Genomic DNA, 22,018 nt, shown 5'->3' with positions numbered 1-22,018 from the left:
AGAAATCATAAATCAAAATGATGAATTATATACAAAAACATTGTCAGACAAAGAATTTCAAAGTGCCAAAGGACTGCCCCATTTTGATTCCTGCAAATGTAATCCAGTCCACAGAGATGTACAAAGAATGAAGCGGTTGTATGTGGTTTTCCAGCGTGTCTATAAGAGATGACAAGTGTATCAAACTGGGCCACTGAGCTGAAGTCGTAGGATGTATTTAAAAACATAAAAAAGAAAAGAAAATTCAGACTTTCTCTGCCTCCCAGACGACAACACTCACATATCCCCAGAGCTCTTAAAAAAGGTTCTGCCGTCTGTTTACCCTCTTAAAGTATGACGCCTCTCTGAAAACGTGTCACTATCAACTCTGCAAGATCGTAAACATTATTTCCCTTGGAGGTAAACGGAAACGATGCAGTATCTCGGTTTGTTTCCCTGCATCATGAGCTGAGTCTCCGCACACTGCCTTGGAGGAGTTTTCAGGTCACTGACTGACAGCCAGTGACAGCGCAGAGGAGAGAGCCAGAAAGAAGATGTATACAGAGGGATGGTCCGCAGCCTCCTTAATCTCTTCTTCTCCAGTCAGCTAATCAGTTATAGTCAAACAATTCGGCAATCCATCCACATATAGGCTACTGTGGACCAGTAAAGCCATCAGTCAGTACATTTATCAGGAAAATGAGTGCAGTCCAAAGCAGGGAAGGGATTACAAAAATCGTGCAGAGGAGAGAGCCAGAAGGAATAAGGGCGGCAGACTTGGCGTGGGATGTTGATTAAATTATGGACGTCGGCCATCTTGCTGCCCTTATGTTTTGCTTTTCCTATGAAAACAGTAAGTATGACAGATGGAGCGGACTTCATTCCAGCCAACAGAACACAATAATGTCTTGTCTTTACTCAAATCTTTTTAGACAGTGACCTCAATATTTACAATCGATATGAACAAACACGAAACATTGGAGCATCATCGCCATCTAAAAGCCCTTCCAGAGCAATATTTCCCCACATTCTTTGTTTTGTTGTGTGAGTGACATGATTTGAAACCAAAGAACAGTAAAACTCATGCTGGAGGGACTTTTTTGCATTGGATTTCACAATATTTCATTGTTTTGTTAACATGATGAGCTACTGTTACAGGCACAAATCAAGTAGCTATAATCTAAATTAAGGAAAAATCCTTTAAAAAGCTTGCAGCTGACTACAGTAATGGGCAGAAACCATCTCCATACATTGTTTTTGAGATGTTTATTACTGTGAAGTAAAAAAAAAAATCTGAGGATGTCTTTGGAAGTCTGGAATCTACTTCTCTTCCATTTTAAACTGGCAGAATTTTTATGTGAAAAACAACATTATATCAGTAGGGAAACTATGGAGAGTGGAGAAGTGACTGCCAGCTGCAAAAAAACAAGCTGTGACCGACTTTTCTCGGCCAGAGACACTGATGATTGTCCACAGATGTTTTTTCTCTGGTCAGTCAGCTGTTTGGGAAATGAATGGACATGAGGTGACCTACTAGTTGAAGGTTGATTATGAAGAAAACGCCACTATATCTTTATAGTCGCGAGAGACGTATCAAACAGAAACATTTGGTGAAGGCGTAATGTATCACTGTGATTATCCATGTAAGATAAGACTTGATAAATAGCTTTGGAGCCACTGGTCCTCTGATAACTGTGGTGCAGCATGAGACAATAGACATAGGGGCCAATCCTGTCATGTTTAGAGAAACACCCAGAAAATATCAGCAAGCCAAGAACAGGCCAAGCCAAGAATTTATACTTTTTGCTGAGCAAGCATCTCTTTACACATGATGAGCTGCAGTATCACTTTGCATGAGTCATCGTTTTCCAACAGAGAAAGCAAAGACGATGGACCTTATAGCAGTGCTACCTTGAGATGCTGCACTCTGCTTGGATTTTACACCTCTCTGCTGCGCTCAAAATTATATCAGATTTGACTTTGACCTTTTAGTTAGCTCTATCCCGTCTTGACTGAGAACCTTTATTAGACTTGTTTTGTCTTCTGACTCACAATTGGCAAATGTTGTTACTAAACCTACGCCACAGAGGCTACTGTCTGAAGCAATTCAATTTTTGCTGAACACTTGATTGGGAGCAATTATGGCATTCAGTGTCCAGTCAAAGAAAAGTCAAAGAGGTCGGAACTACGAAAGCCTTATACAGCGTGTTTTTAGAAAATGAACTGGGAATCTATTGAACTGCAGTCAAATGCTCTACCACTGAGCTACACCCATACATTTCTTAACACAAGGCCAATCATTTTGGTACATTTGGTGTTTAAAGTCCAGAAAGTAAGACCTTTTTTTTATCTAATATCAAAATACTGGATTCATTATAACAAGGGGAGACTGCCCAGAGGAAAGGAAAATCAGAAAAGAGATCTTAAAGGTGTTTCATTTATTTCTCCTAGACAGCTATGAGATCTGAGAGAAACCTAAAATGAGGCCATAGCTTATTTCTCCTGTCCTCAGTTTTATTTCTCCAGGAGAAAAAGACTCACAAAAAAAATTACTCTCCTTTTAAATTTCAAATGACTTCCTGTCAAGCTCTGAAATAATTCTTAGATTTTCTCAACTTCTGTGCCTCTTTTTGATCTCAGGCAGAGAAATCGAAAAGAGTTCTCTCTAAACACTAAACCCAATCTATTCCAATCCCAGCCTTTAGTTTCACAAATTCATAAATCTCACACTAAGCTCAGACAGAGCAAACAAAGAGCACTCTGCAAACACTCAACCCCTCATGTACAGTTGAAGTCAGACGTTTGCATAAACTTAAAACTCGTTTGTAACCACTTGGAAGATTTCATGTTATCTATAGTTTTTCCACATCTGTAAGGGCATCTATTTTTGGGCATATAGTTTGACACAAGTAATTTTTCCAACAATTGTTTGTTTGAGGGACTGGTGTACTTCATAAATATAGATGGCATCATGAGGAAGGACAATTATGTGGATATATTGAAGCAACATTTCAAAACATCAGCCAGGAAGTTAATGCGCGGTCGGAAATGGTTCTTTCAAATGGACAATCACTCCAAGCGTGCTTCCAAAGGTGTGGCAAAATGGCTTGAGAACAACAGGAGGCAATGGAGTGGCCATCAGAAAGCCCTGACTTCATTCCAATAGAAAATTGTGCAGAATTGAAAAGGCCTATGCAAGCAAGGAGGCCTACAACCCAAACTCAGTTCACCAGTTCTGTCAGAAGGAATGGGCCAAAATTCAGCAACTTATTCTGAGAAGCTTGTGGAAAGCTACCTGAGACATTTGACCCAAGTTAAACAATTTAAAGGCTATGCCATAATCACAAAGTGTCTGTAAACTTCTTGCTCCCTGGGATTGTATGAAAGCTGAAATAAATCATTCTCTCTACAATTATTCTGACATTTCACATTCTTAAGTAAGTAGTTAAATAGTGATTTTAACCTAACCTATTATTGTAGCCTGAAGGAATTGATTGGAAAATGATTGTAGGCAGTAAAGCACTTGCTGGTATTACCAAAATTATATGTTTCTTTTAAGTGTTCCACAGGACAGTTTTGTTTCATAGACTGCTTCTTAAAAGTTTATTGCAGACTGAGTTGTCATGTATTAATTTGACTTGTAAAATAAAACGAAGGTGATTTATTCTTGACTGGAAACCAAGAAAGTTTCAATTTTAGGCACAAGTCACCAGTTACAGTTGCACGTTTTATAATGAAAAATGCCAGCTTGGAGGGTTATTGCCTAATTTCATTGTCCTACTTATGCTTCATGTAAATGTATGTTGACATTTGTGAGCTCGTTCTTCATTAGCCGATGCTGCTTCAACGCTGTTAACACTTTGCGTGAGCCGGAAACAGAAACAGCTCGTCTTCAAAGTAAAGGTTGCGTGTTTTGAACGAACTGGCTGCAGCATTCAATTTAAAAGTGCAACGTATAAGATCTGCCCAGAATTTTGGTTTAAAATGTTCAAAAAAAATGAACGAACACCATCAAGAGTATGTGAAGGAGCCACATTTATGATGTCATGACCAAGACCACCATCTGTTGTATTTCAGAGGTATCTACTGAAGAGCATGCTAACCAACTAGCCGCACCCCGGACCGTATTGTAATACCACCTACACACACTAGATGCTGTGTGAGTCAGTGGCGCGTCTAGTCTGCGCTCAGTCCCACAGAGAAGAAGAGCTTCCTCCTGAGCTTGAAGTTACGCTACAGCTCCCAACTTAAAAAAAAGAAAAAGAAAAAAAGAAAGGCAGAGACGTCTGAAGCGCCTAGAAAGAGAAGTTTATCTCCATCCTGAAGAACCTCTCCGACAAGAAACCGCATTCAACGGCAAAGAAGCAAAACACGGATGAATGCCCCCGGCATTGTGTTTTTCTTTCCAGAACCAGCGGGTTCAGGATCCATTGCCTAATACTGTATTTATTTTAGCATGTTCATATCTATCCTTAATATTTATTATATACACACACAACAGACCTAACATGTTGCATGAATATAAAGAACTTGTATGATCGGTAGGTAGAAAAAGGTGTGAATGTGGCTGCCATTGTAAAGCGCTTTGAGTGGTCGATTGTCATGACCGGTCAAGTGACTTGAGTTCATGGTTCCTTGTCTTTAATGTTTCCCTGTGTTTCCTGTTTTATTTTGGTAACCATTGTCTTGTCTCGTTTCAGATCCCACATCCTGTCAAGTTTCCCTCCTGTGTGATTACCTGCCCCGCCCTAATGTGTTTCACCTGTGTCTCATTGTCTCACCCGCCTTAAGAGTATATTAGTCCTCATCTTCCCATCATTAGTAGCCAGATCGTCTTTACCCCCATGTGAGCGTCCCAGCATTCTCTCGTGTAGTCCCTCGTGTTTATGTGATATTGCCTGCTTTTTAACCATAGATTTTTGCATGCCAGATTGACTGATCACCCGTGTATCGATTTTGGACTGATTAAACCTCTGAACCTGACCCTCACCTCAGACGGCTTTGTGGGTCCACATCCAGTGAGACCAGAAAAGCACTACGTAAGTGCAATCCATTTACCAAATCAAACTACACTACCACTACATAGCTGTGTAGCATGATTGTTTGAATGTGTCACGCATAACTCTGCCCAGTATGAATCATAGCTGCCGATAAGGGGACGACTGAACATTAATTTCCAATCAGCATGGAGAACAAACCTCTCGTTTCCAAGAAAACATTCAAGTTTTTAGGCCAAGTCTGAAAACGCCCTAAGACGCCCTCAAGTATTTGGCGATTCTAAACAGCCTCTCTGACCTCAAAACCTCGACCAAGTAGGTCTTGGACACTGAAACATATTTTGCATTGCACAACTGAAATAGCGATATCAAACTCTTAACAGCTGGTCCAAAGTAAACAAACACACTTAAGTGCTTTTGGGGAAGAATTCAAATCTGATTTTTTTTTTTTTTTTTTTTTTTTTTTATAATTGGTTTGAATAAATGAACATTGACACAAAATATCCAGCCATGCTCTGTGAAATGCCCAGTGCATAAACTGTGTTGACCTCCACGTGCATTTTATACCTGCTCAGAAACAGTCGGCGGTTAACCCCATCGCATGCGTCTTCATCAACACGGTCAGACCACAGAATACATTCTGCCCAGTCTTAACGCTGCAGATACAGCTAGTGCTTGTGTGGGTGTGCGAGTGTTTGTGTGTGGTAATAACTTTGTCCACAGCAAAATGAAATCCACTTAATCTCCATCCAGTAGTTTACTTGCTGTCCTCGGGGCTGCTAGATTAAAACATCTTCACTGCACTTGCTGAACCGTGAACACTGGCCTTGCAGTACTGTAAAGCAGTGTCCTCATGCACAATAGGATTTACAGACAAATTTTTCACAGTCATGGAACAACTAAGTACATGCCATGGATGCAGGCTAAGATGTAGTGCATTTATCATCATAACTCGAAGAAAGACACGGGAGCGTAAAGGGAGGCTGTTGTTTACTTGACCATGACCATAAGCTTTTGAGAAAGTGGCACAAGTTGCATTCATTGTTAAATTATTTGGAAATTTTGTTTTATTATCTTATCAACTAATTTATCACCTTCACTAATCAAATAGGAATTACAACAACATGCTCTGGTTGAAGTGCAGCTTGATACAAAAACCTAGCTAAGAAGAACATTTTTTTCAAGGATTTCTTTGGTAACAGAAGAATAAAAGAGCAGAGAAAGATAGAAAGAGCAGATATATAAATGATTCGAATAGGAGTCTGTCTGTAATAGAGCCTTGGGTTCACTGGGTAAATGCAACATTTCTAGTGCTAAGTACACGGTCTTACAAAATGGGAATTTAAACCTCCTAGATCAACATTCACCACACCTTTGCACATGCGGTACAAAGGATCCTGGTGCTGCGTTTTCCATAATAATTCTACATGGCTGCATGTAACCTATAAATATAATAAATCTGACCATACAATTTGCACTTTACAGTGATACAGAATATATATATATATATCTGAATAGATTTTCTGAAGAGATTTCATGTATCACCAATTAATTTGGCAAACGTAAGGCATGATTTAAGCACATGCACAACACAACACGAGACATTTTTAAATGGTAAAACAAGAAGGTGATCACAACAGCAGCAGAGATGCAAATATTGCAGCACTACTAAGAAGATGTTCAAGTGCCCAGGATGTGATGGATACATTTTAAAACACTGTAAAACTCTGCATCCCTTCCAACTCATGGAAAAGAGGCATCTCATTACTTGGCCTTTTAATGTTGTAGCAACTTTAGGGCTTTCTAAAGAAAGGGGAATAAACACGATTTAAGTCGACTATTATAAGTAAGCTCATATTATTAAAAATAATTTCACTGAGGTTCTGACACTGGGTACAAACAACGGCTTGGTCATTTATATCAGGTTAAATGGGGCACATTTCATTCATCCCGTACAGAAACAATTCTGTGATCATTTCTCTACTAGAATGTCTGCAGCCATTTGCAAAGCACTGCTAATAAGCAGAGGAACAGTACTATGCAGTACAGCAGTGTGCTCCTGTCATTATTGCAGATAGCACTCATTTCCTTTTTTTTTATCATAGCAAAGATGTTACCTCATCTAAGAAAACGTAACCCAGATAGCAAAATAAATCCGGCCCATACTTGTGCCACATGATTGTTTTCTTCTGGCCCAGTATACACCTGGTACCACGGCCCAAATCTGGCCCATATACAGCATGATTGTAAGATGCTACTTCCACATCTGGAAGAATTCTGAGGCACACACAGAGAAATAACCAGTCTGCCCAGATGTGGAAGTATATGGGCCAGACTCGGGCCGAGGCCCCAGGTGTATGTTGGGCCAGAGGTTTCATTTTGCTATCTGGGAAGAAAAGACAATTAACAAATCTCCATTAAGTAACTGAATCAAATGACATGACACATAGGGTTGTGTTTTCTGGAAAGTAAACAAAAACACACAGAGCTGAACAAGTGCATGTACATATACAGCTTAAAGCAAACTAAACTTTTTAATGCAGTTTAATCAAGTAAATTTGCAATACTATTTAAGATTGTATATGTTTCCATTTATACGGCTGGTAGTTAGTCTGGTAACATATTGGGTGGTAGAAGGCAAGAGCTCATGTCATGTGAGCATATGGTTTCGGAGGTGCCAGCGTAAAATTTGATTTGTATTGAAGCATCAAAAAACAAACAGAAAGTATTTGTTTTTTCATTTTTGGCCAGGCACTTCATAACAAAGCGACAGGCTGTGCCAGCACAATGCTGACTAGGCTCTTCCCCTCTCTAACACTGTTGATAAGTACTACTGTTATTGAATTACCAGTCTTCTGTTTTAGATTTGTGGTGTTGAGCAGAGAATTCCTGTAAAGTGCACTTTACAAGCATCATTTAATTGTCTGCAGTATTCTTTTCCACTACTGCTGCTGAAGTGGTGAAGGTCAAATCTGTCTTTGCTGCCTCTTCTTCTCTTCCACTCATCAACAGTTTGCGCTGTAGGCCTACTTGTTTCTCTGTGTGATTGTGTTTGTGGTCGTCTCGGAACTTCCTGTTTGTTATTCATAGTCACAACAAAGCAGCTCATACAGCTGTGTTCACAAGAAGGTCATAGTTTTATGGGAGTGTTTTTGTCATTTAGCCCAGTAATAGACTGGTGACCTGTGCAGGGTTTACCTGGGGCAAAACATGAGCTGCTGGCCTCCTTTCTGTTTATGCAAACATTTAGCATGTTGCTATGCTATGTCAGCATCAATCCAGAGCCTCTGATGTTTACATGGACTCATTTCCTGGGGAAGAATGTGTGAGCCAAATTTCATGGCAATCAATCGGATACTTGTGAAGATGTAACACTGTGGACAGCAGCAATGGAAAAAACAAACTAACCAGCTGACGTTGCCATCCATGGAGTAGATAGACATTTAACTTTCGCTGGATTGATTAAGGTTAATGGCCCTCTCCAAAACTGACAGCTGTGAAACTCCAGTGTCGGCATATTATTCCGCCTTATTAAGTCTTTCATACAACCTAATAACTCTGTCAGGGATACACAGAGACTGTACGTCAAATGGAAAGCTTTGTTCAAGATCAATGGCGCACACAAGCAGTTCGATTAATTTAATGGAACACAAACAACCTGATGGGCGGGGGTGCACAGTAACTAAGTACTTTTACTTAGTACTAGTACTGTACTTATATGTTTTTCATGTATGTGTACTTTACTTGCATTTTTTTTTCTTTTTTTTTTTGGAAACTTTTGGCTTTGACCCCAGTACACTTACAAAATAATAAGAAATATGAAAATGTCAATGTTTGTCCCTTTGTTGGTTCAATTGTGTTTTTATGGCCATTTCTATTGGCTTTGTATCTTGTACTTCTACAAATAAATCAGTGCATTCAATGGCTTGTTTCAGAGTCATTAGGTTCTGTAGTACACTGTGGAATAATACAACAATGAGTTGACATGAGAAAATGTCCTTAAAAAAAAAAGCGTACTCTAGTACTTAAAGTCAAGTAAAGATTTGACTGAATAACTTTCACTTGTATTGGAGTAATATTTGATCAGAAATATCTATATTATGTCCATGTTTTGTCCACATCTACTGAAGGGTCAAATCTGACTGCGATGAAAAGATAAACACCATCAAGCAGGGGTAGTTTTCATTTGCTCTTTCATTTCTGGAATTTACCATTACATGAGATGTATTTTATCTGAATCACTGAGATGATCTTTGACAAAGATGAAATGTTGTAAGATTGTGTGTACTCAGGAATAAGAGACCTTCAACAGCTGCAACCTCCATGTTGTGATTTTAGGCCACTGGACTTACCATTGTTGTCAAATCACATTACTTTTGACTCACTACTGTAATGCCTGTTGTGGTGCCATGACAAAAAAAAAAACAGCCAAAAAGCTTTTTTTTTTAAATATAATTCTTCAAAGGGGGAAAAAACTTTTCTGCTTTTTTTTTTTTTCCTTCCCCTCCTCCATCTCTCCACTGCTCCCTTGGGCTCCTCTCCCACTCCTGCTTTGCAATGATGGGTTAAACAGCTGAAGGCTGTGTGTTTTCATTGTGGTTGAGATTTATCTTGGGAGAAGTGGTTACACTAGGAGAGAGGGAGGATGTGGGAGGTGGGTGTTGAGTGTGTGCAGAGGTCCAGCAGGAAATACGAAAACAGAAGGAGAAACAAAAGTATTACTAAAGACAGGATGGGGAAAGAGGCAGGACTTTGAAGCACGCATTTCCCACAGGCTATGAACAATATCTGTGCTCATAAAGACCTGAAGTCATGCCTTCTGTCTCAGCTAGCCTCCAACAAATTCCTGCAACGCATCAGAAGTTTTGGTGGAAAGTTTTGTTTCCCTGAAAAGCTAAAATATGAGACTAAATTTGAAATGTATTTAAATAAGATTTTAACACAAAGATAAAACACTAATTTTGTTGGCAATAAATAACTGCATTTCCCCTGAGGCTTTTACAGTGTCCCAATAGCTAAAGGGGGATTTCTAAGTGTCCACTAAGGGGTCACTGCAAAGCTACACAGTCTATGCTGTAGCCACCATCGCCTTAGAAGCTGTAGCTTACAACCCCAAAATATATCTACATGTCTATACGATAGTTATATGTTATTATCTTGTTGTAGCTCTGTAGAAATGAACCCTGAGCGGTGAAACCCATTGAAGTTACTGAAGTTCGTAGCTAGCTACAAAAATGTGAAGAAGCAGGAAATCTTGATAGAAACTTCATCAGCACAAGCGACACGTCATTAACAGCTTAGTGAAGGTGACACTGAAGGCCGTTCAGATGGTTAAGTATTCAGCATAGATCAAGATACAAGCCAAGCACGCAGTCAGAAAGAAAACAGTCCAGCATGAAATCAGTATAAGGGGCCGTGTTGGTGAAGGCATGTTTCACTATGATTGGTCTGAACATGGCGTAACCATAGGAAAGTAAAGTGAAACCATAAACCTTCAGCCACTACAGCTCTTTTAATCAGGGTTTAGTGTCCCTAGTGTTTTTGTGGATGGTTTTCTGATGAGCTGCTCTGTGCATTTTTCTAACGTGAGCTTAAAAACTTTCCTAAATAGTAAGTGACATAAGACTGTAGCTGCGTTTCAGGGCCAGTATAAGTTGGATCTGCGCCTCTTCTGGGTGTCTCCTACAAGTTCAAAACAAGGCTGCATTTCTCAGAACCATTTGGAGGACCCTTGTGTATGGAATAACCTTGTAAAGCAATTATGACATTTTCAGCCTTGAAATGAAGACTTTGAAGGAGGAGGAGGCCTAGCCCCCCCAAACGGGACACAGCTTGTGTATTTATAACCAGGTTAATGGAGATCAGGTGTGAGTCGTTGCCCAAGCTGTCTCCGTCTACTGACTGGCACTGGAGACCCACCGTGGTGACCATGATGCCATTGAATTTCCTGTACTGCCTAGAAAAAGAAAAGGGGAGTTTATTGATGTATGCATGTCATGCCAATATAATAAAAGCGCAAACAGCGAGTGAGCAGAGAGAACAATGACAACAGAAAAGAAGGAATGGATACTTTGCCAGAGATCTTTAAAGTACTTGCGTGGGCTTTATGCCCTGAGCAAACCACAGCACAGACACACATGCAAAAATCAAATACATGACCCAAACTAGCCAGCGGAAAATCACAGTCTAACACTGAACACACTCAGAAACACAGGCACATGGGTGACTCATAAAAAGAGCACTGTAATTTTGTTTGTGTGCAGCAGTGAAAGTCAGAAATTTGAAGGAAGTAAACACATTTTTTTTGTTATGTTTATATTTAGGGAAGCGTTTTCTTTTCCAATTGGTGCAACAAGAAAAACCAAAACAAAGACGAAGAGGGAAAAGAGACATCAGAGGAGAGAGAAGCCGACAAAAGAGAAGGAGTGAGAGATAATAAGAGACAGGCAAAGATGGAGAAACCTCATTATATTTTCTTACGAATGCATGAAGAGCTCTGATTAGCTTGACCCACATCCACTCCCTCTGAAACTGACATTTAATCAAGGCTTTGAAGAGCCGCAGCTCATGGTAACTGCCTGCTGTTTACCACTATAAAGAGGAAGTAAGTGGAGGAGGAAAAGCAAAGGGACTTGATGTTTTGGAGTTGGACACACTAATTTGGATCAATTAGTAAGTGAACTTTACATGGCAAACATTTTCCCATTGGCTGCAGCATTTTCAGACTTTTTCTAAAAGCAATAACAATGGATTTATTGAAATGTTTACTGGTCCTAGATCCTAAATCTTATGATAATCACATATGTGTAATTACATGGCAATCCAAAGGGTTTGAAGTTGCTCAGCTTTGTATACAGTGGATGGGAGGCAAAAATACATGGAGTAAAAAACAGTTGTCAGGTTAATCATCAGTGGACGTGGCTTTAGAGAAACTGGAGGCTTATGTGGGATATACAGATGAGGCTGCAGATGGTTAGAAAAAGGAAGAATACGTCTGAGTACCAGCTCTGTGCTGCATCATAATAACTGAGCTTTAGACAAAGTATTAATACAGGAATACAGAAACAAAATAGAGCAAGTCTTCTGAATTTTCTTGTTCTAATACAACATTTTAGTTCTGTGTGTGTGTGTGTGTGTGTGTGTGTGTGTGTGTGTGTGTGTGTGTGTGTGTGTGTGTGTGTGTGTGTGTGTGTGTGTGTGTGTGTGTGTGTGTGTGTGTGTGTGTGTGTTTATAGATGCTGTTGTCCCACAATCCAGAGAGAGAAGAGGAGTTTCCCACCATGTGGCAATATGGGGATGAAAAATGAAGCCAACATGTAAGTGCCAAAAACTTTAGTTCCTTGAATGACCGCTTGAAGCTGGCTCCAAAACCAAGTAAATCCCCACAGACTTTCATGGTAAAATGCCCAACTTTACAGCAGAAATAAACATGTTTACAGCCTGGTAGAAAAAACTGTTTTTGGTCTCTACAACTAATTTCCCTCTGCATGACGAATGTATGGGGGGGGGGGGGTTAAACTAACTCACTGGCCTAAAGTTATGCATAATTTAGGGTGTGCCCATTTGCCTGACATGTGTGAGTGTATGCTTTCTCTACCTCTTTGCCCCTATTTGGATTACCCAAGAGTTAGATGCAGTCAGGTACTGCCAAAATGGCAACGGCGGGGCAGCCCGCTCTGAGCTTCAAAACCGCTCCTCAGAGACCTGGCCTTGATACATACTAGTAGCCCATTAACATGTTTTTATTTAGCGTGTTAATATGATAAAAATGCTTCGTTTTTGACGAGTGGAAACTCTGAGCTGCCGTTACCTGGAACTGTTGCTGAGTCACTCCAGACCAAAGTCTTAGACCAGCAGACAGGGGGCATACTGCAACATGAGATCATTTCCTCACTTCTTTTGACACTAATTAAAGCTAATGCAACATATGCTTCCTGCCTACCCTTGCAGGACTCATAAAATTATCTTCAGTTTGCAATTTTAAGAAGAGTGATGATGCCATCGGTTGTGAAACAGACTGACTGACAAGTCTCTTATTATAAAATGCAAAGAGTAGGCTATATGAACATGAGTGGGAGAGTGACATATGAGCATTTGGTCATGGGAGAGAATAGCAGTGGGAGGCTGAGGAATACAAAAACAGGCAAAAGCACAAAAAAGTGTAGAAAGCTGTGGGAACAGAAATATGAGTCGGAATAAGAGAAGAAAGAAACGGTGACAGCACAGCAAGAGGGAGAAGGTAGATAGCAGCGCACAAAAAAGAATAAAAGGCAGGAAAACCGAGAGAAAGAGGAGGAAGAGGGTGACCTAGAGGAAAGAGGATTCAAAGTTACTTGAAAAAAAAGCTGAAAATTAGGAATATAAGAGGAGGATATGGGAATGAAACAGATAGACTGAAAATGACCCCAAAGCCACAGAATGGGAAAAAGTCCATCAAGGCAAGCTCCAATCAAATAGACAGCATGACCGGGAGATGAAAAGACCTAAATGATGTGAGGGAGTGGGGATGGAGAGCAGGGAGGACATGAGATGACAGACGGAAGGAAGAGGAGAAAATTGGATTGAAAGAGTGAGGAAGATAATAGAGTGAGAACGAGAAGGAAGAAGGAAAATGCCGGGTGTAAAAAGACAGTGAAAAGAGAGAGAGACCGGATGAGAGAGTGCTACATGCTACACAGTGTTGAGTGAGACCTCAGAACAGTCGAGAAATAAAAAGAAGTCTGTTTCTTTTTGCAACCTCATTCTTATTGTTGTAGTTTTGGCGTTTACAATGCAACTGATCAATCTGTTTTTAACAGGTTTTATTTGGAAGGGGAACAAAACAAACCACGACTACACGACATTACTCTCTACCTTTAACTTAAAGATAATTCTAATAGAAAGCTAAATAATGAAAATACTGCATGTCAAAATGAGAACTGTAATTTAAAGTGATCAAGTTATCTCACCTCTACTCATCCAGGGAAGATTGCCAGGGCAGTTATGCATGGTTTCAACCCCCTTTTCACATTTCCCAGTTCAGTGTATATTCCTCTAAGACTTACAGTTTAATTAAAACTAAAGTGAAAGGGCAAAAGTGAAGTATATAAAATTTTAATTTCATGTATCTATCCAAATTTGGCCTGAGCTAATGGAGTTTTAGCAGAGCGGTGCACAGAAGGTTGCTCCAAGGTTTATGTGTCTGACTCATAAACGCAGAGTTATTGGAGACGGGGGGGATACAAAACACTTCCCTTTCCTCAGAACGTGTTCAATGCAATGGAAACTCGTCAGGGAGAGCGAGAGAGAGAGAGAGAGAGGGAGAGGGAGAGAGAAGCGTTATGAATAAGACATAGACAGACACTGACACAGAGCTTACATGAAATGAGACACAGAATCTAATGCAAAAAGTCTGTTTCTAAGCCACAAATAGTAGAAGGTATTTAGTATGGATGTGTGGATGATGTCTACAGAACGTTCATGATCTTTTAAAGCACAACACGAGATTTAAGAGTAATGCATTTGTGTTGTCCTTCAAGCACATTTCACAAATGAAGATTAAAAATTCACAAAAAAAACCTTTCTGCACAACAAAACTCCCTCAATTAATGATTTGTCCTGAGTAAAGGTTTATTCTTTGACTTTATTCCATGCTGTGAAGTGGCAGGTGAGATCAGCAGGTTTTGCATATCTGATCAGTCATGGTGGACACACTTTTTTCATGCATTGATCACGCAGATCCTGCCGTACTTCAACTTAAGAGAGGCTATTTGCAGAAAACCACAGGTATGTGAACCAATAAAGCTGCTGAAGCAAACAGAGGACAGATGAGAACCAACAGAGTCACCGAGACGATACAGTACACAGTTAGGGCTGAATCTGAGACTGTAGCAGTTAATCAGAGTCATTCATTGCGTCATGGTGGCAAACCGAAACTCTAGCTGTGAAACAACCTGTTTGAGGTACGGAGAGAAAGCCTACTGTTCGACACGACTTTGAGTTTGGATAATTCTGCAAAACCCTGGATTACAGTCAATGATTCTGTGAGGCTCCACTGCAAAAACGACCTCATTCCATCTGCCGTCTGTTCTCATCTATACAGCACTTACAATGTCAGGTCGAGGGGTATTTAAATATTAACAGAACAGCCGGTCCAAGGGATCTTGGGAGAACCGGTTGCAGGTATATGATGAAGAATCACAACACATTTTTAATCAACACAGACTTGATAACAACAATCCAGTTCTTTGGTTTATCCTTTCTACCCCAGAGTAACACTTCTCTCTCTACCAGGTGATAATCAGGTCTCATCTGGGAACTGCTTCCTACCTCCTCCTTTTCAAAGCCCTTGATTTCATCACTCCCTTTGTCAGTGTAAGTTGTACGGCAGACCCCAGCATCTGAATAAAAAACTGCCTTACCCCATTGATCCCAGCGGTACTTACGTTCTGTCTGTCCCACCGTATAAATGTGCTACCCTGATATTGTTCTTGGTTGGCTCACTTATTCATACCCGCTCACCGTGTCCAACTTTATCGCCTAGAAATTATATTTTTATACAACTAAGCTGCAACAGCAAATACATGCTGGAAACATAATCGCTGGCTGGATTGTGTCCAGAGGGAAGGTTTTCTTTTTTAATGAATGCGACGCTACATTTATTAACAGCAGGTGTTGCCAGGAGGTGGTCGGGCTATTGGCTGTAGTACAAAGCGCACAAATGTCACACCAGGGTTCACATCCAGACTCCCATCTGTGGTTTCGATTTAGGCACCAAACGCACATAAAAATGACTGAACTTAGTACAGGTGATCTCGCTAAATGGAGGGCACAACTTCCTCCTGCACTGACAATGAGCACTGGCATTGGACTCAAGCTGCGTGCTGCAAAATCATCCAAACAAAATACAAGTACAATTCAGCTTGAGCTGATGCAAAGGGAAGGAAGATAAAGGGGCGTAGGTAGAAAAAGTGAAACAGAGAAAGACATAATGTGAACAATGGGCAAATAAAAACAGGTGTGTGTGTGTGTGTGTGTGTGTGGATGCCACTTTTATGCATTACATATTCTCAGAATCTCCTGGCTTTACGTGCGTGTATCTATATTTCTATATTTGAACACCTTCCCTTTAAAAGCCTTAAAAACCTTTAGAAGCTAAAGAAGATTATATATTTTAGAATTTAAGTAACAGACCATTTTAGAGAGTTGGTATAAAGTCAAGGGGAACCAAAAAATTACATAAATAAAGTGTGTGTTTGTGTCTATTTAAGTTAGACCTATAGCTACGCTCTCGCTGCTCCTCTGTTGCTTTCGGATTCACAGAATTACTTCTTAGCTTTTAACAAGTGTATTGCTCTCAGCCATGCACACACACTCTCTCACACACAAACACATGCAGGCAAGAGAGATGTGTAAGAGAGACAAAGTGAGAGAGAGGCTGCAGACACAATTTGAGTTGTATTCATCACACACACACTGCTCACTCTCAGGTCTCTCCCGCCATCTCTCTCATCTTCTTCCGTGTTGAGTTTCGACAGATGGGACCCAACGGTGTCACGCCGAGCTGGGAGATGACACAACTACTTAAGAAAAAAAAAAGAGAAGAAAAAAAAGAAAAACTCTGGTAAAGATGTTAAGAGACAAAGACAAGCAGAGAGACAGAGACGCAGAACAAAAGACAATGTGACAGAGAGACAGGAAGCACTATGAAAGTTTTATATTCCTTCAACAAGGTACCAGATGAACTGTGAATACTTTTGACATGTGGAGTTGCTCCGGGGAACACACATTCAGCCTCACTCACATCACTCTGAAACTTGATATTACAACGTGAATATTGAATATTTCTCAGTAATGATTTTTACTACTGTAGCTGGACAGCTGCACAAGACAGGATGTTAAAGGAGAGGTACACCAGGTTTCATCAACCCATGAAATTATTAGTTTATTTGATCATTTTGTTGCATTAAAGGTCTCATATGTTACACTTTTACAGTGTAACATTTGAAGTGTTGATGCATAAGAAGATATATTTGTGGTTTTAAGAACCAAAACTCATTACAATGTAGTTTTACATCTCTTCTCTCAGGCTTCTCTCTGGAGCTCTAGTAACAACAGGTCAGTGAGCCAATAGATTAGTGACTGCAGAGTTAGATGGCTAAATCAGGAGTGAGTGAGTGCAGCCTTCCTTCCCTCAAAAGGCACCGAGCTGCCTTTAAGTAATACACCCTGTGCACGCTGTGTTATGGTTGTTCTGATGTTTTAGTCTCCTGTCATTTTGAATCATCAGTGGGGGAAAAAAGCATCTGAAGTTTTGTGACTTTTGAGTTGCTGTTGAATTCCTGAACTGAATGTTCCTGTTTGTGTCAGAAATGAATCAAATTTATTCCTTTTTTAAGGGGTTACAAATGAATATTTAATCTTTTTTTTCATTACTATAAAATAAAAAAGTAAAAAGTAACTCTTATGCTCCATTAATAAAAAATTAAAATTCATCAAGTACCCATCTTGCCAGTGGGGCTGAAGCATGACGATGAAGCCGGGTTGTTTTCTGTCAAACCCTGTTGATATAAAATGCTGCGTAAGCCCTAACTGCACCAGTGCAGCTGCTGAGTGGCCTGCAGCTGCAGACATGTGGTTGTAAAGTGAATCAGAAACTGTGTATATGTGAAAGACCACTGCCAGAGCTCAGAGTTTCTCCCCTGGTCACCCTTTGTGAGGAGAACACGAGCCACTCCCTTCACATCAAAGGCCCAGACAACCACAAACTAAAACAAATGGTGTGAAAATCACATTTCCAAGCGCTGTAAACCTGCTCGGCTGAGACGGACAGACTTTTAATGTCATGCCCTCACTTTTTGTCTGCACTTTATATTTAGTGTTTGATGTATCTCACTGTTTTTATTGGATTTTAACTTCCTCTATCTATCTGTGTGTGTGTGTGTGTGTGTGTGTGTGTGTGAGGTCTAGTGATTTGCTGTGTGAAATTTGACACGTCTTATATTTCATTTTACAAAAGAGACCAAAGTCTTTTCTGAATTATTGCAACTTCTACTCTTTTTGCGCACTCAGAGACACACACACACACACACACACACACACACACACACACACACACACACAAACACACACACACAGTCAATATAGTCATTGCATATGTCAGCTGTATTGTGTTGTTAAGTTTCACTGAAGGCCATGTTCATAGGTGGTCTCCTCCATGGTTTACCCCCCATAGAGAGAGATACAGATCCTGTCGATCAATAGTACATGTTTGTGTGTGCTCGTTCATGTGTTTGTGTGGGGACATGTTTTACTATATTCATGGGTTCCAGAAACAGGGAGACTGGACCCTACAAGTTTAAATGGCTGTTTGGTTTTAGGGTTAGTGTTAGGGTCAGACGTTCAGTTGTGACAGTTAAGGTAAAGGCAAGGGGCTAGAGAATATAGTATGTCAATGCCAGGTCCCCACAACTACAGTAAAACAAGGCTGTGTGTGTATGTGTCTAATATAAACCATCTGTTTTCATCTACTGCTGTTCGACTGACAGGAGTAGAGTTACTGAAGCTCTGCAAAACATGTACACATCTTTACCTCGATCTGCACATGCATTACACACACATTAAATTAAACACCACTCTTACACCAATCCAAGTCTCAAACACAACCTGATTAACAAATGACGGGCCCCTTATTGACCTGGAAATTGACCTGGTCTGAGCTTCAAGTGATGAAACACTTGAATAAATTCTAACCCTAAAACTCTTGCAAAAAAGAAGAGAAAATCATGGCAATTAGTACCCTATGATATAGTTTAAGTATGTAATCTTGTAATGCATAAAACTCCTATAATACTGTGTCACTTTAGATATATTACATCAATACAGGCCCTCATATCTACAGGGTTGCTAATAGCATATATAATATGAGGGCCATTGCATCAGTATAGAAAGTAATTTGCAGAAATTGTAGGGCTCTTGATGGTTATAGGCCTCGGGCAGCTTCTTCCACACTAATCCATAAAAGCAGTGAGAAGCAGACGAAGACAAATATCCTCTCTTTGGATGTTTTTCCTAATAATTCAAGTGCCGTGAGGACATTTTGTCCTCACTAGAGAAATACAAGCTCCTACCACACACAGGGATTTCATTGTTATTCTTCAAGTGTTTGCTCTATTTTGTCTTTTCACCTCTGTGGCGTCTGGCTGGCTGGCTGACTGCTCACCGAGCTGAGCAGGCCGACAGGAAACAGAACAAGCAGAACACAGCCAGGACACAGCCAAAGCCCTGAGTGAAAGGAGGAAAGCCCAGGTGATGGATAGCTAGACTGGAGAGCGGGAGGGATGTGGAAGCAGGGTGAAGTGGGAAATTTGGGAGAGGAAGTGTAAGTATATGCAGACATGTAAACTTGTGTTTAACCACAAATATATAGACCTGTTGCTCTCTTGCTGCTGTTTCTAGGCTAGAAGAGACAGACGACAGAAATGTGGTTAGTTCCTGCCACAAACAACCCTCGACAACATCCTTTAGTCCATTAGGCGGATGGACTTGGAGGACTTGTATCCAGGCTGAAGCATGCTGCAGGAATTCTCTGAGGCAGCTAAAGTGCAGCTGGTAACAAATGATTTTTACGATGCAGTTTTAACCATCACAGCCGGCCTTCTGTGTGGGTTTCAACCAATGAGAGCGCTAAGTACAAGGTGGCTCCAGGCCAAGGCAACCAAAAAGCAATGAGTGACTTTGTTCCAGACTGACATAAGATCACAGACGTCTGCTTATGGATGTAAGGAATGGAAATCCCCCTCGGTTTATCTTAAACTATAATATACCTTAGGGTAGGAAGATTTTTACTTTGATGATTCCTGCAGCAGAACTCTCTACTGCATTTCCCCAGTTTGCCTTTCAACAGATTGTCAGAGGAAGTTGTTACCTACATATTTGAGGTTTTTGGTTTACGTCACAGATAGATAGAAAAAAAACCCCAAAATGAATATGGCGTCCCATTATCTTATCTTATCTTATCTTAACATATCGATGTGAGCAAACATCCTGCTGACTCCCTGCACACTCGAATCCCGTGCAATAACTTCTGAAACTTTGTTGGTCTTCGTGCATCAAATTCTGATAATACAATAAGGCTCGCAGCCCAGCACGACTGCTCCTGGGGGCTTGTTTTGGGCTGAGACAGAAATAACAAAAAGACGGGAAAGATAATTATTTAATGCTACGATGCACTATGGTCCATTGAGAAAAGTGGTTAGCGCTTCCTGTTTTAGTAAGACCTCTCTGTGCCCTTCTATTTTTAGTCCTAAAGTTGCCCAAACATGCAGCTTGTAAGCTGTGTGATCCCTCTCAGTAGATGTTGTTTTTTTGTTTTTTTCCTCCTCTCATACTGAACCTGAATTTACACACCCTCTCTTTGCACCTGGGCTCTAACCAATAAATCAATCACAGCTGTCATTTTCGCAAAAGTTGTTCAGTTTTAATTTTATATACTAATTAAAATGAGCATGCAGGCAGTTTTCTGTGCTGCTGGTTTTTATAATTCACACCAGTTAGTAACTAGGCTTTGCCAAAGAATGATAATGCTTGTTCATGGAGCCATGATTTCATGTATGTCCCCACTGGCAGGCTGGTCCTCTGGGCACCCGTGACACCCAGATGTTAGAGCCGCAGCTGCTGAATTCATTGCGAGAACGTCTGGAGAAGAGCATGTACTCCTTTTCTTTTTTTTTCAGAGTGGATTGTTCCTTCAATTTACAGATGAGATATTTGAGTGAAACATTAACTTTAACAAGCAGATTTTTCTTGTGCTTTTACACTACAACAGAGAGACACAGAGCGGAGAAAATGTGGCAGGTTTATGTGAATGACAGCAGATATAAAAGCAGCTTCCACGGTGTGATTTAAGAACTACAGTGGGAGTTTATGAGAAAGTGATATAATGTGGTTATTTCTGGCATGCAGGATTTGGAAGGCATGGGACAAATGAAAGGAAAAGGAGTTAGTTCCTCTTCCAGAATCTGAGTCATGGACACTGTGAAGTAAAAAAAAAAATGTGGACCAAGCTGAGAAAAGAGCGAGAGTCGACCTAAATTTGTGTTTGGGTGGCGACAGCTCCTCTGTGCCACATGTATGCAGCTCTCCGTCATAAAACTTCTGGGATGAAGGTGCAGGAGTCGGCACTCTCTTAAGTAAGAGTGATGGATGTGGAGTTTTGAGGAGAGGGTGGATGGGGAAGGAGGGGGGGAAGTACAGGAGATGATCACAGGAGGAAAAAAGAAAGAGAAGTGAGGAGGGGGGGGACACTGTGGGGGAGCTGAGGGAGAGAGACTGACTTTTGATGTTCTTGTGTGTGTGTGTGTGTGTGTGTGTGTGTAAAGACAGAGAGGGAGGGAGAGAGTGTGTATGGGATAGAGAGAGAGAGAGAGAGAGAGAGAGAGAGTAAGTGAGTGAGTTTCTCCTTAGTTGTTCCTCCTCTCCGCCTGACACCGGCAGTCTGCTTTTTCTCCTCCGCTGTGGTGAAACTCCACCAGGTAAGAAAAGCGACCAGACACTCTGACACTTTATGTGACAACCCGTCTCGCGGTTCTGCAGAACAATCCTGCGAAGTTTCAAATGAAAAAAAAAAAAAGAGGGAGAGAAGAAGAGGAAACACCCGGCGGTGCGTTTGCGTGCTCGCAGAGACGTGCACGATTGAAGGAAGTTATTCACAAGTTGCCAACTCAGCAGCAGTAATTCTTACTTTTTTTTTTTTATTTGGAAGTTACCCCCCTAACATCGCCGTGCACGCTCTCAAGCGCCGGCTCACTGACACGTGTCTTTCAGTGCACGGGCGGTTGTGTTGTGTGTTGTGAGCGTTTTGAGTTGTGAGTTTATAGTTTCCTGCAGCCGCGTGCCAAACTGATGCTCTGGCTGTTGTAGACGTGGCTCCCTAAATGAATTCATTATGACTGTTGCGTGAGTGTTGCGGTTGGGTGAGTAATCCAGCAGCATTAGTTCATTATTCATCATGCTGTCAACATGGTCATTGGTGTCCTGATGGTGGAGGCGTGGTGGGGGGTGGG

General features: G+C 40.8%; 1 protein-coding gene across 3 annotated transcripts in view; it reads left to right on the top strand.

Annotated features, from left to right (window-relative positions):
- The first annotated feature begins 4,533 nt into the window (after window positions 1-4,533).
- c1qtnf6b (C1q and TNF related 6b) overlaps window positions 4,534-22,018 on the top strand; it is a 30,568-nt gene continuing 13,083 nt past the window's right edge. The window contains exons 1-2 of one of the 3 annotated variants that reach the window (XM_087180073.1): window positions 4,534-5,018; window positions 12,212-12,292. The gene's annotated coding sequence lies outside the window, so the exon portion shown is untranslated. Of the gene's footprint in view, window positions 5,019-12,068; window positions 12,293-21,348; window positions 21,488-22,018 lie in introns of those variants that run through there. The other 2 variants (XM_087180072.1, XM_023429063.2) reach the window with 2 other exon arrangements.

This window comes from Seriola lalandi, unplaced genomic scaffold (genome assembly GCF_002814215.2).
Source record: "Seriola lalandi dorsalis isolate HSWRI2012SDOR001 ecotype SW California unplaced genomic scaffold, Sedor1 jcf7180002054887, whole genome shotgun sequence".
In the NCBI taxonomy this organism is placed as follows: Eukaryota; Metazoa; Chordata; class Actinopteri; order Carangiformes; family Carangidae; genus Seriola; species Seriola lalandi.
The sequence above is the reverse complement of the archived record's forward strand: the minus strand, read 5'-3'. Positions and strand labels throughout refer to the sequence as shown.